At 45.8% G+C, this 13,367-nt stretch overlaps 8 non-coding genes across 8 annotated transcripts; all 8 read right to left on the bottom strand.

Annotated features, from left to right (window-relative positions):
• Window positions 1-422: 422 nt before the first annotated feature.
• On the bottom strand, window positions 423-613 carry LOC142272836 (U2 spliceosomal RNA). The gene has a single exon (XR_012737632.1). It is a non-coding gene; the product is annotated as a U2 spliceosomal RNA (small nuclear RNA).
• A 1,387-nt stretch (window positions 614-2,000) lies between these two features.
• LOC142272835 (U2 spliceosomal RNA) lies at window positions 2,001-2,191 on the bottom strand. The gene has a single exon (XR_012737631.1). It is a non-coding gene; the product is annotated as a U2 spliceosomal RNA (small nuclear RNA).
• Window positions 2,192-3,578: 1,387 nt separating this feature from the next.
• LOC142272834 (U2 spliceosomal RNA) lies at window positions 3,579-3,769 on the bottom strand. Its single transcript, XR_012737630.1, has one exon. It is a non-coding gene; the product is annotated as a U2 spliceosomal RNA (small nuclear RNA).
• A 1,387-nt stretch (window positions 3,770-5,156) lies between these two features.
• LOC142272833 (U2 spliceosomal RNA) lies at window positions 5,157-5,347 on the bottom strand. The gene has a single exon (XR_012737629.1). It is a non-coding gene; the product is annotated as a U2 spliceosomal RNA (small nuclear RNA).
• Window positions 5,348-6,734: 1,387 nt separating this feature from the next.
• Window positions 6,735-6,925, bottom strand: LOC142272831 (U2 spliceosomal RNA). The gene has a single exon (XR_012737628.1). It is a non-coding gene; the product is annotated as a U2 spliceosomal RNA (small nuclear RNA).
• A 1,387-nt stretch (window positions 6,926-8,312) lies between these two features.
• LOC142272830 (U2 spliceosomal RNA) lies at window positions 8,313-8,503 on the bottom strand. Its single transcript, XR_012737627.1, has one exon. It is a non-coding gene; the product is annotated as a U2 spliceosomal RNA (small nuclear RNA).
• A 1,387-nt stretch (window positions 8,504-9,890) lies between these two features.
• On the bottom strand, window positions 9,891-10,081 carry LOC142272829 (U2 spliceosomal RNA). Its single transcript, XR_012737626.1, has one exon. It is a non-coding gene; the product is annotated as a U2 spliceosomal RNA (small nuclear RNA).
• Window positions 10,082-11,468: 1,387 nt separating this feature from the next.
• On the bottom strand, window positions 11,469-11,652 carry LOC142272867 (U2 spliceosomal RNA). The gene has a single exon (XR_012737660.1). It is a non-coding gene; the product is annotated as a U2 spliceosomal RNA (small nuclear RNA).
• Between the last annotated feature and the right edge of the window lie 1,715 nt (window positions 11,653-13,367).

The following is a 13,367-nucleotide window of genomic DNA, read 5'->3' as shown; positions in this document are numbered from 1 at the left end:
AAGAAAACCCCAAAAACCAATGCATGATAGGAATAAACAGGTAACTTTCTTTGGAGTGGAAGCGGAGAGATCGCACCAGATGCCAATTCTAGATGTTATCACACCTGTGGTCACTGCAGCAGCAGGTGAATCCACTTTGTCCAAAAGGGATCTATTCCATTCAATTGCAAATGATCTAGATAAGACAGAGAACTGCAGCACGGGGACATAGCCGAGTTGGTCAGGTTGAGTGGTGATGAGTTTGCTATTTGGATGAATAAAGAAAGTCAAAAGTGTGAAAGATAAAAAACAAAAGGAGGAAGTGTGAAAAGTGAATGGGCCAAATTGAGGTGCATATGAAGACGTATGCTTTCTTCCAATTCATTAAATCGGGCTAATATGAATCAGGTGAATTGAGTTCTGCTTTTGGAAACTGGGTTAAGAAGGGGTGCACCGTTCCTGGAGGTACTGCAATACCAGGTCAATGCGTGGAGTGGACAGAGCAAGCTCTTTTTCCATCTCCCTGTTCTAAAAATCCATTTAATATATGGTCCCCAGATAGGGGACGTATCAGATATTAAACTGATAAGAACAGATACTACACTTGATCTTAGCCAAAAGGCCGAGAAGCGATAACCAGAATTGGTTTGGGCCTCGAGTGGCACCCTGGCCTATGCCGGACACATCTTAGGGAGAGAGAGCGAGAGGGAGACAAACCCACGCCTACACAAGACATTTTGTCACCCAAGCCAACCCTTGAAAAGGCTGCTTTGCAGAGCCAAAACAAGAAGAATGGTGCGTTTTGCAGCCGCCGCCCACTGCAATGAATCTGAATAACTCCTCCTTTAGGGCGCAAGCAACTCCCCTCCCCCTTGCAGTCTTTCCAATTCACGATACAAAAAGACGGACAGGACAGGTTGCCTGACTTTCCGTCACTGCCACCCTTTGCCATCCTTACCCGTAGAAAGCCCTTTCATCATCCCCAAACCCTAATCTTTTCCCTTTCCTTCCCAGCCCCCAAACCCTGCCCTCTGTACCTTTCTCACCACCCGCTTCCCTTCTCCTGTCATCCCCCTACCACCCGGGAAAAAAAGAGATTGCCCCCTCCTTCCACTAGCCCACCCTCCCACCCAAAGAACAACTTCTTCTGCGCAGCTTGTTTTCTAGGCAGCAGCGCTATTGTGATGTCATCGGGGGGCATTGTGACAAGCCGCCAGTGTTCCGTCTCTTCATGTTGTGCACAGTTCAAACGGAAAATACATCAACAGGCAGACTACAGAAAAGCTTACTATCAAAGGTTAGAGGGGGGCTTTCTCAGAGGGCTTTTTACAGTTTTTCTATTCCCAATTAGCCGTTTAAGTGTACTTATTGAAAGTAGTAATTCTTTCATAGGCCGCCCTTTCTTAGTATTTGACGTTCCTTATATTGCGGTATGAGGCTTCGCAGTAGGTTGCAAACATTCATCACCCATGACTGTCCCCAATTGAGCTCAGAAGCTCAATGTCTATCATGACCTCTCTTTTAGAATGTCCAAGAGCAAGCAAACTATTCCTCCAGGAGAGGGCGCCAACAGACTACTAAAGAGATCATCATTACTCAAAGAAAACCCCAAAAACCAATGCATGATAGGAATAAACAGGTAACTTTCTTTGGAGTGGAAGCGGAGAGATCGCACCAGATGCCAATTCTAGATGTTATCACACCTGTGGTCACTGCAGCAGCAGGTGAATCCACTTTGTCCAAAAGGGATCTATTCCATTCAATTGCAAATGATCTAGATAAGACAGAGAACTGCAGCACGGGGACATAGCCGAGTTGGTCAGGTTGAGTGGTGATGAGTTTGCTATTTGGATGAATAAAGAAAGTCAAAAGTGTGAAAGATAAAAAACAAAAGGAGGAAGTGTGAAAAGTGAATGGGCCAAATTGAGGTGCATATGAAGACGTATGCTTTCTTCCAATTCATTAAATCGGGCTAATATGAATCAGGTGAATTGAGTTCTGCTTTTGGAAACTGGGTTAAGAAGGGGTGCACCGTTCCTGGAGGTACTGCAATACCAGGTCAATGCGTGGAGTGGACAGAGCAAGCTCTTTTTCCATCTCCCTGTTCTAAAAATCCATTTAATATATGGTCCCCAGATAGGGGACGTATCAGATATTAAACTGATAAGAACAGATACTACACTTGATCTTAGCCAAAAGGCCGAGAAGCGATAACCAGAATTGGTTTGGGCCTCGAGTGGCACCCTGGCCTATGCCGGACACATCTTAGGGAGAGAGAGCGAGAGGGAGACAAACCCACGCCTACACAAGACATTTTGTCACCCAAGCCAACCCTTGAAAAGGCTGCTTTGCAGAGCCAAAACAAGAAGAATGGTGCGTTTTGCAGCCGCCGCCCACTGCAATGAATCTGAATAACTCCTCCTTTAGGGCGCAAGCAACTCCCCTCCCCCTTGCAGTCTTTCCAATTCACGATACAAAAAGACGGACAGGACAGGTTGCCTGACTTTCCGTCACTGCCACCCTTTGCCATCCTTACCCGTAGAAAGCCCTTTCATCATCCCCAAACCCTAATCTTTTCCCTTTCCTTCCCAGCCCCCAAACCCTGCCCTCTGTACCTTTCTCACCACCCGCTTCCCTTCTCCTGTCATCCCCCTACCACCCGGGAAAAAAAGAGATTGCCCCCTCCTTCCACTAGCCCACCCTCCCACCCAAAGAACAACTTCTTCTGCGCAGCTTGTTTTCTAGGCAGCAGCGCTATTGTGATGTCATCGGGGGGCATTGTGACAAGCCGCCAGTGTTCCGTCTCTTCATGTTGTGCACAGTTCAAACGGAAAATACATCAACAGGCAGACTACAGAAAAGCTTACTATCAAAGGTTAGAGGGGGGCTTTCTCAGAGGGCTTTTTACAGTTTTTCTATTCCCAATTAGCCGTTTAAGTGTACTTATTGAAAGTAGTAATTCTTTCATAGGCCGCCCTTTCTTAGTATTTGACGTTCCTTATATTGCGGTATGAGGCTTCGCAGTAGGTTGCAAACATTCATCACCCATGACTGTCCCCAATTGAGCTCAGAAGCTCAATGTCTATCATGACCTCTCTTTTAGAATGTCCAAGAGCAAGCAAACTATTCCTCCAGGAGAGGGCGCCAACAGACTACTAAAGAGATCATCATTACTCAAAGAAAACCCCAAAAACCAATGCATGATAGGAATAAACAGGTAACTTTCTTTGGAGTGGAAGCGGAGAGATCGCACCAGATGCCAATTCTAGATGTTATCACACCTGTGGTCACTGCAGCAGCAGGTGAATCCACTTTGTCCAAAAGGGATCTATTCCATTCAATTGCAAATGATCTAGATAAGACAGAGAACTGCAGCACGGGGACATAGCCGAGTTGGTCAGGTTGAGTGGTGATGAGTTTGCTATTTGGATGAATAAAGAAAGTCAAAAGTGTGAAAGATAAAAAACAAAAGGAGGAAGTGTGAAAAGTGAATGGGCCAAATTGAGGTGCATATGAAGACGTATGCTTTCTTCCAATTCATTAAATCGGGCTAATATGAATCAGGTGAATTGAGTTCTGCTTTTGGAAACTGGGTTAAGAAGGGGTGCACCGTTCCTGGAGGTACTGCAATACCAGGTCAATGCGTGGAGTGGACAGAGCAAGCTCTTTTTCCATCTCCCTGTTCTAAAAATCCATTTAATATATGGTCCCCAGATAGGGGACGTATCAGATATTAAACTGATAAGAACAGATACTACACTTGATCTTAGCCAAAAGGCCGAGAAGCGATAACCAGAATTGGTTTGGGCCTCGAGTGGCACCCTGGCCTATGCCGGACACATCTTAGGGAGAGAGAGCGAGAGGGAGACAAACCCACGCCTACACAAGACATTTTGTCACCCAAGCCAACCCTTGAAAAGGCTGCTTTGCAGAGCCAAAACAAGAAGAATGGTGCGTTTTGCAGCCGCCGCCCACTGCAATGAATCTGAATAACTCCTCCTTTAGGGCGCAAGCAACTCCCCTCCCCCTTGCAGTCTTTCCAATTCACGATACAAAAAGACGGACAGGACAGGTTGCCTGACTTTCCGTCACTGCCACCCTTTGCCATCCTTACCCGTAGAAAGCCCTTTCATCATCCCCAAACCCTAATCTTTTCCCTTTCCTTCCCAGCCCCCAAACCCTGCCCTCTGTACCTTTCTCACCACCCGCTTCCCTTCTCCTGTCATCCCCCTACCACCCGGGAAAAAAAGAGATTGCCCCCTCCTTCCACTAGCCCACCCTCCCACCCAAAGAACAACTTCTTCTGCGCAGCTTGTTTTCTAGGCAGCAGCGCTATTGTGATGTCATCGGGGGGCATTGTGACAAGCCGCCAGTGTTCCGTCTCTTCATGTTGTGCACAGTTCAAACGGAAAATACATCAACAGGCAGACTACAGAAAAGCTTACTATCAAAGGTTAGAGGGGGGCTTTCTCAGAGGGCTTTTTACAGTTTTTCTATTCCCAATTAGCCGTTTAAGTGTACTTATTGAAAGTAGTAATTCTTTCATAGGCCGCCCTTTCTTAGTATTTGACGTTCCTTATATTGCGGTATGAGGCTTCGCAGTAGGTTGCAAACATTCATCACCCATGACTGTCCCCAATTGAGCTCAGAAGCTCAATGTCTATCATGACCTCTCTTTTAGAATGTCCAAGAGCAAGCAAACTATTCCTCCAGGAGAGGGCGCCAACAGACTACTAAAGAGATCATCATTACTCAAAGAAAACCCCAAAAACCAATGCATGATAGGAATAAACAGGTAACTTTCTTTGGAGTGGAAGCGGAGAGATCGCACCAGATGCCAATTCTAGATGTTATCACACCTGTGGTCACTGCAGCAGCAGGTGAATCCACTTTGTCCAAAAGGGATCTATTCCATTCAATTGCAAATGATCTAGATAAGACAGAGAACTGCAGCACGGGGACATAGCCGAGTTGGTCAGGTTGAGTGGTGATGAGTTTGCTATTTGGATGAATAAAGAAAGTCAAAAGTGTGAAAGATAAAAAACAAAAGGAGGAAGTGTGAAAAGTGAATGGGCCAAATTGAGGTGCATATGAAGACGTATGCTTTCTTCCAATTCATTAAATCGGGCTAATATGAATCAGGTGAATTGAGTTCTGCTTTTGGAAACTGGGTTAAGAAGGGGTGCACCGTTCCTGGAGGTACTGCAATACCAGGTCAATGCGTGGAGTGGACAGAGCAAGCTCTTTTTCCATCTCCCTGTTCTAAAAATCCATTTAATATATGGTCCCCAGATAGGGGACGTATCAGATATTAAACTGATAAGAACAGATACTACACTTGATCTTAGCCAAAAGGCCGAGAAGCGATAACCAGAATTGGTTTGGGCCTCGAGTGGCACCCTGGCCTATGCCGGACACATCTTAGGGAGAGAGAGCGAGAGGGAGACAAACCCACGCCTACACAAGACATTTTGTCACCCAAGCCAACCCTTGAAAAGGCTGCTTTGCAGAGCCAAAACAAGAAGAATGGTGCGTTTTGCAGCCGCCGCCCACTGCAATGAATCTGAATAACTCCTCCTTTAGGGCGCAAGCAACTCCCCTCCCCCTTGCAGTCTTTCCAATTCACGATACAAAAAGACGGACAGGACAGGTTGCCTGACTTTCCGTCACTGCCACCCTTTGCCATCCTTACCCGTAGAAAGCCCTTTCATCATCCCCAAACCCTAATCTTTTCCCTTTCCTTCCCAGCCCCCAAACCCTGCCCTCTGTACCTTTCTCACCACCCGCTTCCCTTCTCCTGTCATCCCCCTACCACCCGGGAAAAAAAGAGATTGCCCCCTCCTTCCACTAGCCCACCCTCCCACCCAAAGAACAACTTCTTCTGCGCAGCTTGTTTTCTAGGCAGCAGCGCTATTGTGATGTCATCGGGGGGCATTGTGACAAGCCGCCAGTGTTCCGTCTCTTCATGTTGTGCACAGTTCAAACGGAAAATACATCAACAGGCAGACTACAGAAAAGCTTACTATCAAAGGTTAGAGGGGGGCTTTCTCAGAGGGCTTTTTACAGTTTTTCTATTCCCAATTAGCCGTTTAAGTGTACTTATTGAAAGTAGTAATTCTTTCATAGGCCGCCCTTTCTTAGTATTTGACGTTCCTTATATTGCGGTATGAGGCTTCGCAGTAGGTTGCAAACATTCATCACCCATGACTGTCCCCAATTGAGCTCAGAAGCTCAATGTCTATCATGACCTCTCTTTTAGAATGTCCAAGAGCAAGCAAACTATTCCTCCAGGAGAGGGCGCCAACAGACTACTAAAGAGATCATCATTACTCAAAGAAAACCCCAAAAACCAATGCATGATAGGAATAAACAGGTAACTTTCTTTGGAGTGGAAGCGGAGAGATCGCACCAGATGCCAATTCTAGATGTTATCACACCTGTGGTCACTGCAGCAGCAGGTGAATCCACTTTGTCCAAAAGGGATCTATTCCATTCAATTGCAAATGATCTAGATAAGACAGAGAACTGCAGCACGGGGACATAGCCGAGTTGGTCAGGTTGAGTGGTGATGAGTTTGCTATTTGGATGAATAAAGAAAGTCAAAAGTGTGAAAGATAAAAAACAAAAGGAGGAAGTGTGAAAAGTGAATGGGCCAAATTGAGGTGCATATGAAGACGTATGCTTTCTTCCAATTCATTAAATCGGGCTAATATGAATCAGGTGAATTGAGTTCTGCTTTTGGAAACTGGGTTAAGAAGGGGTGCACCGTTCCTGGAGGTACTGCAATACCAGGTCAATGCGTGGAGTGGACAGAGCAAGCTCTTTTTCCATCTCCCTGTTCTAAAAATCCATTTAATATATGGTCCCCAGATAGGGGACGTATCAGATATTAAACTGATAAGAACAGATACTACACTTGATCTTAGCCAAAAGGCCGAGAAGCGATAACCAGAATTGGTTTGGGCCTCGAGTGGCACCCTGGCCTATGCCGGACACATCTTAGGGAGAGAGAGCGAGAGGGAGACAAACCCACGCCTACACAAGACATTTTGTCACCCAAGCCAACCCTTGAAAAGGCTGCTTTGCAGAGCCAAAACAAGAAGAATGGTGCGTTTTGCAGCCGCCGCCCACTGCAATGAATCTGAATAACTCCTCCTTTAGGGCGCAAGCAACTCCCCTCCCCCTTGCAGTCTTTCCAATTCACGATACAAAAAGACGGACAGGACAGGTTGCCTGACTTTCCGTCACTGCCACCCTTTGCCATCCTTACCCGTAGAAAGCCCTTTCATCATCCCCAAACCCTAATCTTTTCCCTTTCCTTCCCAGCCCCCAAACCCTGCCCTCTGTACCTTTCTCACCACCCGCTTCCCTTCTCCTGTCATCCCCCTACCACCCGGGAAAAAAAGAGATTGCCCCCTCCTTCCACTAGCCCACCCTCCCACCCAAAGAACAACTTCTTCTGCGCAGCTTGTTTTCTAGGCAGCAGCGCTATTGTGATGTCATCGGGGGGCATTGTGACAAGCCGCCAGTGTTCCGTCTCTTCATGTTGTGCACAGTTCAAACGGAAAATACATCAACAGGCAGACTACAGAAAAGCTTACTATCAAAGGTTAGAGGGGGGCTTTCTCAGAGGGCTTTTTACAGTTTTTCTATTCCCAATTAGCCGTTTAAGTGTACTTATTGAAAGTAGTAATTCTTTCATAGGCCGCCCTTTCTTAGTATTTGACGTTCCTTATATTGCGGTATGAGGCTTCGCAGTAGGTTGCAAACATTCATCACCCATGACTGTCCCCAATTGAGCTCAGAAGCTCAATGTCTATCATGACCTCTCTTTTAGAATGTCCAAGAGCAAGCAAACTATTCCTCCAGGAGAGGGCGCCAACAGACTACTAAAGAGATCATCATTACTCAAAGAAAACCCCAAAAACCAATGCATGATAGGAATAAACAGGTAACTTTCTTTGGAGTGGAAGCGGAGAGATCGCACCAGATGCCAATTCTAGATGTTATCACACCTGTGGTCACTGCAGCAGCAGGTGAATCCACTTTGTCCAAAAGGGATCTATTCCATTCAATTGCAAATGATCTAGATAAGACAGAGAACTGCAGCACGGGGACATAGCCGAGTTGGTCAGGTTGAGTGGTGATGAGTTTGCTATTTGGATGAATAAAGAAAGTCAAAAGTGTGAAAGATAAAAAACAAAAGGAGGAAGTGTGAAAAGTGAATGGGCCAAATTGAGGTGCATATGAAGACGTATGCTTTCTTCCAATTCATTAAATCGGGCTAATATGAATCAGGTGAATTGAGTTCTGCTTTTGGAAACTGGGTTAAGAAGGGGTGCACCGTTCCTGGAGGTACTGCAATACCAGGTCAATGCGTGGAGTGGACAGAGCAAGCTCTTTTTCCATCTCCCTGTTCTAAAAATCCATTTAATATATGGTCCCCAGATAGGGGACGTATCAGATATTAAACTGATAAGAACAGATACTACACTTGATCTTAGCCAAAAGGCCGAGAAGCGATAACCAGAATTGGTTTGGGCCTCGAGTGGCACCCTGGCCTATGCCGGACACATCTTAGGGAGAGAGAGCGAGAGGGAGACAAACCCACGCCTACACAAGACATTTTGTCACCCAAGCCAACCCTTGAAAAGGCTGCTTTGCAGAGCCAAAACAAGAAGAATGGTGCGTTTTGCAGCCGCCGCCCACTGCAATGAATCTGAATAACTCCTCCTTTAGGGCGCAAGCAACTCCCCTCCCCCTTGCAGTCTTTCCAATTCACGATACAAAAAGACGGACAGGACAGGTTGCCTGACTTTCCGTCACTGCCACCCTTTGCCATCCTTACCCGTAGAAAGCCCTTTCATCATCCCCAAACCCTAATCTTTTCCCTTTCCTTCCCAGCCCCCAAACCCTGCCCTCTGTACCTTTCTCACCACCCGCTTCCCTTCTCCTGTCATCCCCCTACCACCCGGGAAAAAAAGAGATTGCCCCCTCCTTCCACTAGCCCACCCTCCCACCCAAAGAACAACTTCTTCTGCGCAGCTTGTTTTCTAGGCAGCAGCGCTATTGTGATGTCATCGGGGGGCATTGTGACAAGCCGCCAGTGTTCCGTCTCTTCATGTTGTGCACAGTTCAAACGGAAAATACATCAACAGGCAGACTACAGAAAAGCTTACTATCAAAGGTTAGAGGGGGGCTTTCTCAGAGGGCTTTTTACAGTTTTTCTATTCCCAATTAGCCGTTTAAGTGTACTTATTGAAAGTAGTAATTCTTTCATAGGCCGCCCTTTCTTAGTATTTGACGTTCCTTATATTGCGGTATGAGGCTTCGCAGTAGGTTGCAAACATTCATCACCCATGACTGTCCCCAATTGAGCTCAGAAGCTCAATGTCTATCATGACCTCTCTTTTAGAATGTCCAAGAGCAAGCAAACTATTCCTCCAGGAGAGGGCGCCAACAGACTACTAAAGAGATCATCATTACTCAAAGAAAACCCCAAAAACCAATGCATGATAGGAATAAACAGGTAACTTTCTTTGGAGTGGAAGCGGAGAGATCGCACCAGATGCCAATTCTAGATGTTATCACACCTGTGGTCACTGCAGCAGCAGGTGAATCCACTTTGTCCAAAAGGGATCTATTCCATTCAATTGCAAATGATCTAGATAAGACAGAGAACTGCAGCACGGGGACATAGCCGAGTTGGTCAGGTTGAGTGGTGATGAGTTTGCTATTTGGATGAATAAAGAAAGTCAAAAGTGTGAAAGATAAAAAACAAAAGGAGGAAGTGTGAAAAGTGAATGGGCCAAATTGAGGTGCATATGAAGACGTATGCTTTCTTCCAATTCATTAAATCGGGCTAATATGAATCAGGTGAATTGAGTTCTGCTTTTGGAAACTGGGTTAAGAAGGGGTGCACCGTTCCTGGAGGTACTGCAATACCAGGTCAATGCGTGGAGTGGACAGAGCAAGCTCTTTTTCCATCTCCCTGTTCTAAAAATCCATTTAATATATGGTCCCCAGATAGGGGACGTATCAGATATTAAACTGATAAGAACAGATACTACACTTGATCTTAGCCAAAAGGCCGAGAAGCGATAACCAGAATTGGTTTGGGCCTCGAGTGGCACCCTGGCCTATGCCGGACACATCTTAGGGAGAGAGAGCGAGAGGGAGACAAACCCACGCCTACACAAGACATTTTGTCACCCAAGCCAACCCTTGAAAAGGCTGCTTTGCAGAGCCAAAACAAGAAGAATGGTGCGTTTTGCAGCCGCCGCCCACTGCAATGAATCTGAATAACTCCTCCTTTAGGGCGCAAGCAACTCCCCTCCCCCTTGCAGTCTTTCCAATTCACGATACAAAAAGACGGACAGGACAGGTTGCCTGACTTTCCGTCACTGCCACCCTTTGCCATCCTTACCCGTAGAAAGCCCTTTCATCATCCCCAAACCCTAATCTTTTCCCTTTCCTTCCCAGCCCCCAAACCCTGCCCTCTGTACCTTTCTCACCACCCGCTTCCCTTCTCCTGTCATCCCCCTACCACCCGGGAAAAAAAGAGATTGCCCCCTCCTTCCACTAGCCCACCCTCCCACCCAAAGAACAACTTCTTCTGCGCAGCTTGTTTTCTAGGCAGCAGCGCTATTGTGATGTCATCGGGGGGCATTGTGACAAGCCGCCAGTGTTCCGTCTCTTCATGTTGTGCACAGTTCAAACGGAAAATACATCAACAGGCAGACTACAGAAAAGCTTACTATCAAAGGTTAGAGGGGGGCTTTCTCAGAGGGCTTTTTACAGTTTTTCTATTCCCAATTAGCCGTTTAAGTGTACTTATTGAAAGTAGTAATTCTTTCATAGGCCGCCCTTTCTTAGTATTTGACGTTCCTTATATTGCGGTATGAGGCTTCGCAGTAGGTTGCAAACATTCATCACCCATGACTGTCCCCAATTGAGCTCAGAAGCTCAATGTCTATCATGACCTCTCTTTTAGAATGTCCAAGAGCAAGCAAACTATTCCTCCAGGAGAGGGCGCCAACAGACTACTAAAGAGATCATCATTACTCAAAGAAAACCCCAAAAACCAATGCATGATAGGAATAAACAGGTAACTTTCTTTGGAGTGGAAGCGGAGAGATCGCACCAGATGCCAATTCTAGATGTTATCACACCTGTGGTCACTGCAGCAGCAGGTGAATCCACTTTGTCCAAAAGGGATCTATTCCATTCAATTGCAAATGATCTAGATAAGACAGAGAACTGCAGCACGGGGACATAGCCGAGTTGGTCAGGTTGAGTGGTGATGAGTTTGCTATTTGGATGAATAAAGAAAGTCAAAAGTGTGAAAGATAAAAAACAAAAGGAGGAAGTGTGAAAAGTGAATGGGCCAAATTGAGGTGCATATGAAGACGTATGCTTTCTTCCAATTCATTAAATCGGGCTAATATGAATCAGGTGAATTGAGTTCTGCTTTTGGAAACTGGGTTAAGAAGGGGTGCACCGTTCCTGGAGGTACTGCAATACCAGGTCAATGCGTGGAGTGGACAGAGCAAGCTCTTTTTCCATCTCCCTGTTCTAAAAATCCATTTAATATATGGTCCCCAGATAGGGGACGTATCAGATATTAAACTGATAAGAACAGATCACGTTTCAAACAAGCTTTATTGAACAAATAGATAAGAAAACATCACAAAAACCATAAACTCTTTTCTCATAGTAAACACATCAGAAATCCATTAAAAGACAATTCATAAGAAACAGTACATTAAAAGGACATGTAAAAACAAGGAATAAAACCAATCATAAAAACATGTATGAATTCCACATTTGGAGACACCATAGTTTCTTGGCTTCCTCCGCACCTAATATCTTACAATCTCTTAAGTAATAGGTGTACATGTCACACAACGCGATTCCTATGCAATCTTTTACAGAAATAAAATCATGGTTAAAAAGCAGGATGTTTCTACATTTCCATAAAGCGTGTTTAAAGCAATTCATCATCAACCAGGCCACTTGCGCTTGGGCCATGGTTGGACATTTAATAAAACCATATAAAATCACATCACAATTAAAATCCTCTATCCCACTGACCCACTTCAGGAGGGTGCCAACAGCCTGCCACAGCTCTTGCGCGTATGGGCAGTGCCAGAACAGGTGGAACACAGTCTCTTCCCTCGCACATCTGTCTCTCGGGCATCTTGCACTGGCCACCAAGCCTCTGTGGTGCTGGAACGCTCTGGTGGGGAGGCATTGGTGAGCGATTGACCAGGCAAGATCCTTTTGCACATTGCTCAGGGCTGGACACGAGACATTGTTCCACACCAACTGGCACCTAGAGGAAGAGAAGTTGGAGACATCCTCCAATACCTCATGACCCTTACAGGCTGCCGTTAACTTTTTCTGGTTAGACAACACCTCCCGGTCTACGTGGGTCAGGTCATATTCAGTGATAATGGTGTTCAGAATCTCATAATGCTTTGGGGGACGTAATAAAACAGGACGGTTAACCAACAAATCCACCTGCAATCTCTTAAAAACATAGCCCGTACTATACCTTAAAAAACAAGTAAAAGCCCCAGCATTATTCAAACGTTTGTAACAAAACACAAAAAATTTTATTAATAAAAACAACTTTAGGTCAGGGAGTCCCTTGCCACCATTCCTTTTACTCTTACATACAGTGATTCTCCTTAATTTTTCCATTTTGGAGTTCCACAGAAAATAAAAGATGGGTTTCATTAGTCTTTTAAAGTATAGGGAATTTGGAGGAAACACCATCGCTGCGTACAAAATGATGGGGAGCAGGCTCATTTTTATGATTAGAATCTTCCCCTCCATAGTGAGTTTTCTTATCTGCCATAATGATATTTTTTGACTCAATCTTGTGAGAACCAGGTCCCAGTTCTTACACCCATCATTTTGCTCATCAAAGTGGATCCCCAAAATTTTAATCCCATCATTTTGGACCGGTATCTTTGGTGGCTCGGGCTCCCATTGACCTACAATAAAACAATCACATTTTTCTTTATTTAATTTAAAACCGGATCCAGCACTAAAAATCTCAGTATCCAGCACTGCTCTGTTTATGGCAGCAGAGCTGGTACAATATACAGACACATCATCCATGTATGCTAACGCTTTTACCTGGGCGCCCCCACCTCCGGGAACAGGGATCCCCCTAACCACCTTGTCCTCACGTAAACGGCACAAGCAGGGGCGTAACTACCGCGGTCGCAGGGGTCGCCATTGCGACCGGGCCCGCAGGTTAGGGGCCCGCACTGCAGATCAGCAGCAGCTCCTGTCAGTGAGAGGAGCTGGGCTGTTCCTGCATTTTCAGTAGAAGCGGCCGGAATGCGTGAGCTCTGCCCCCTCCTGTCTCTGCATGT

This window comes from Anomaloglossus baeobatrachus, unplaced genomic scaffold, assembly GCF_048569485.1.
Source record: "Anomaloglossus baeobatrachus isolate aAnoBae1 unplaced genomic scaffold, aAnoBae1.hap1 Scaffold_3562, whole genome shotgun sequence".
NCBI lineage: Eukaryota > Metazoa > Chordata > Amphibia > Anura > Aromobatidae > Anomaloglossus > Anomaloglossus baeobatrachus.
The sequence above is the reverse complement of the archived record's forward strand: the minus strand, read 5'-3'. Positions and strand labels throughout refer to the sequence as shown.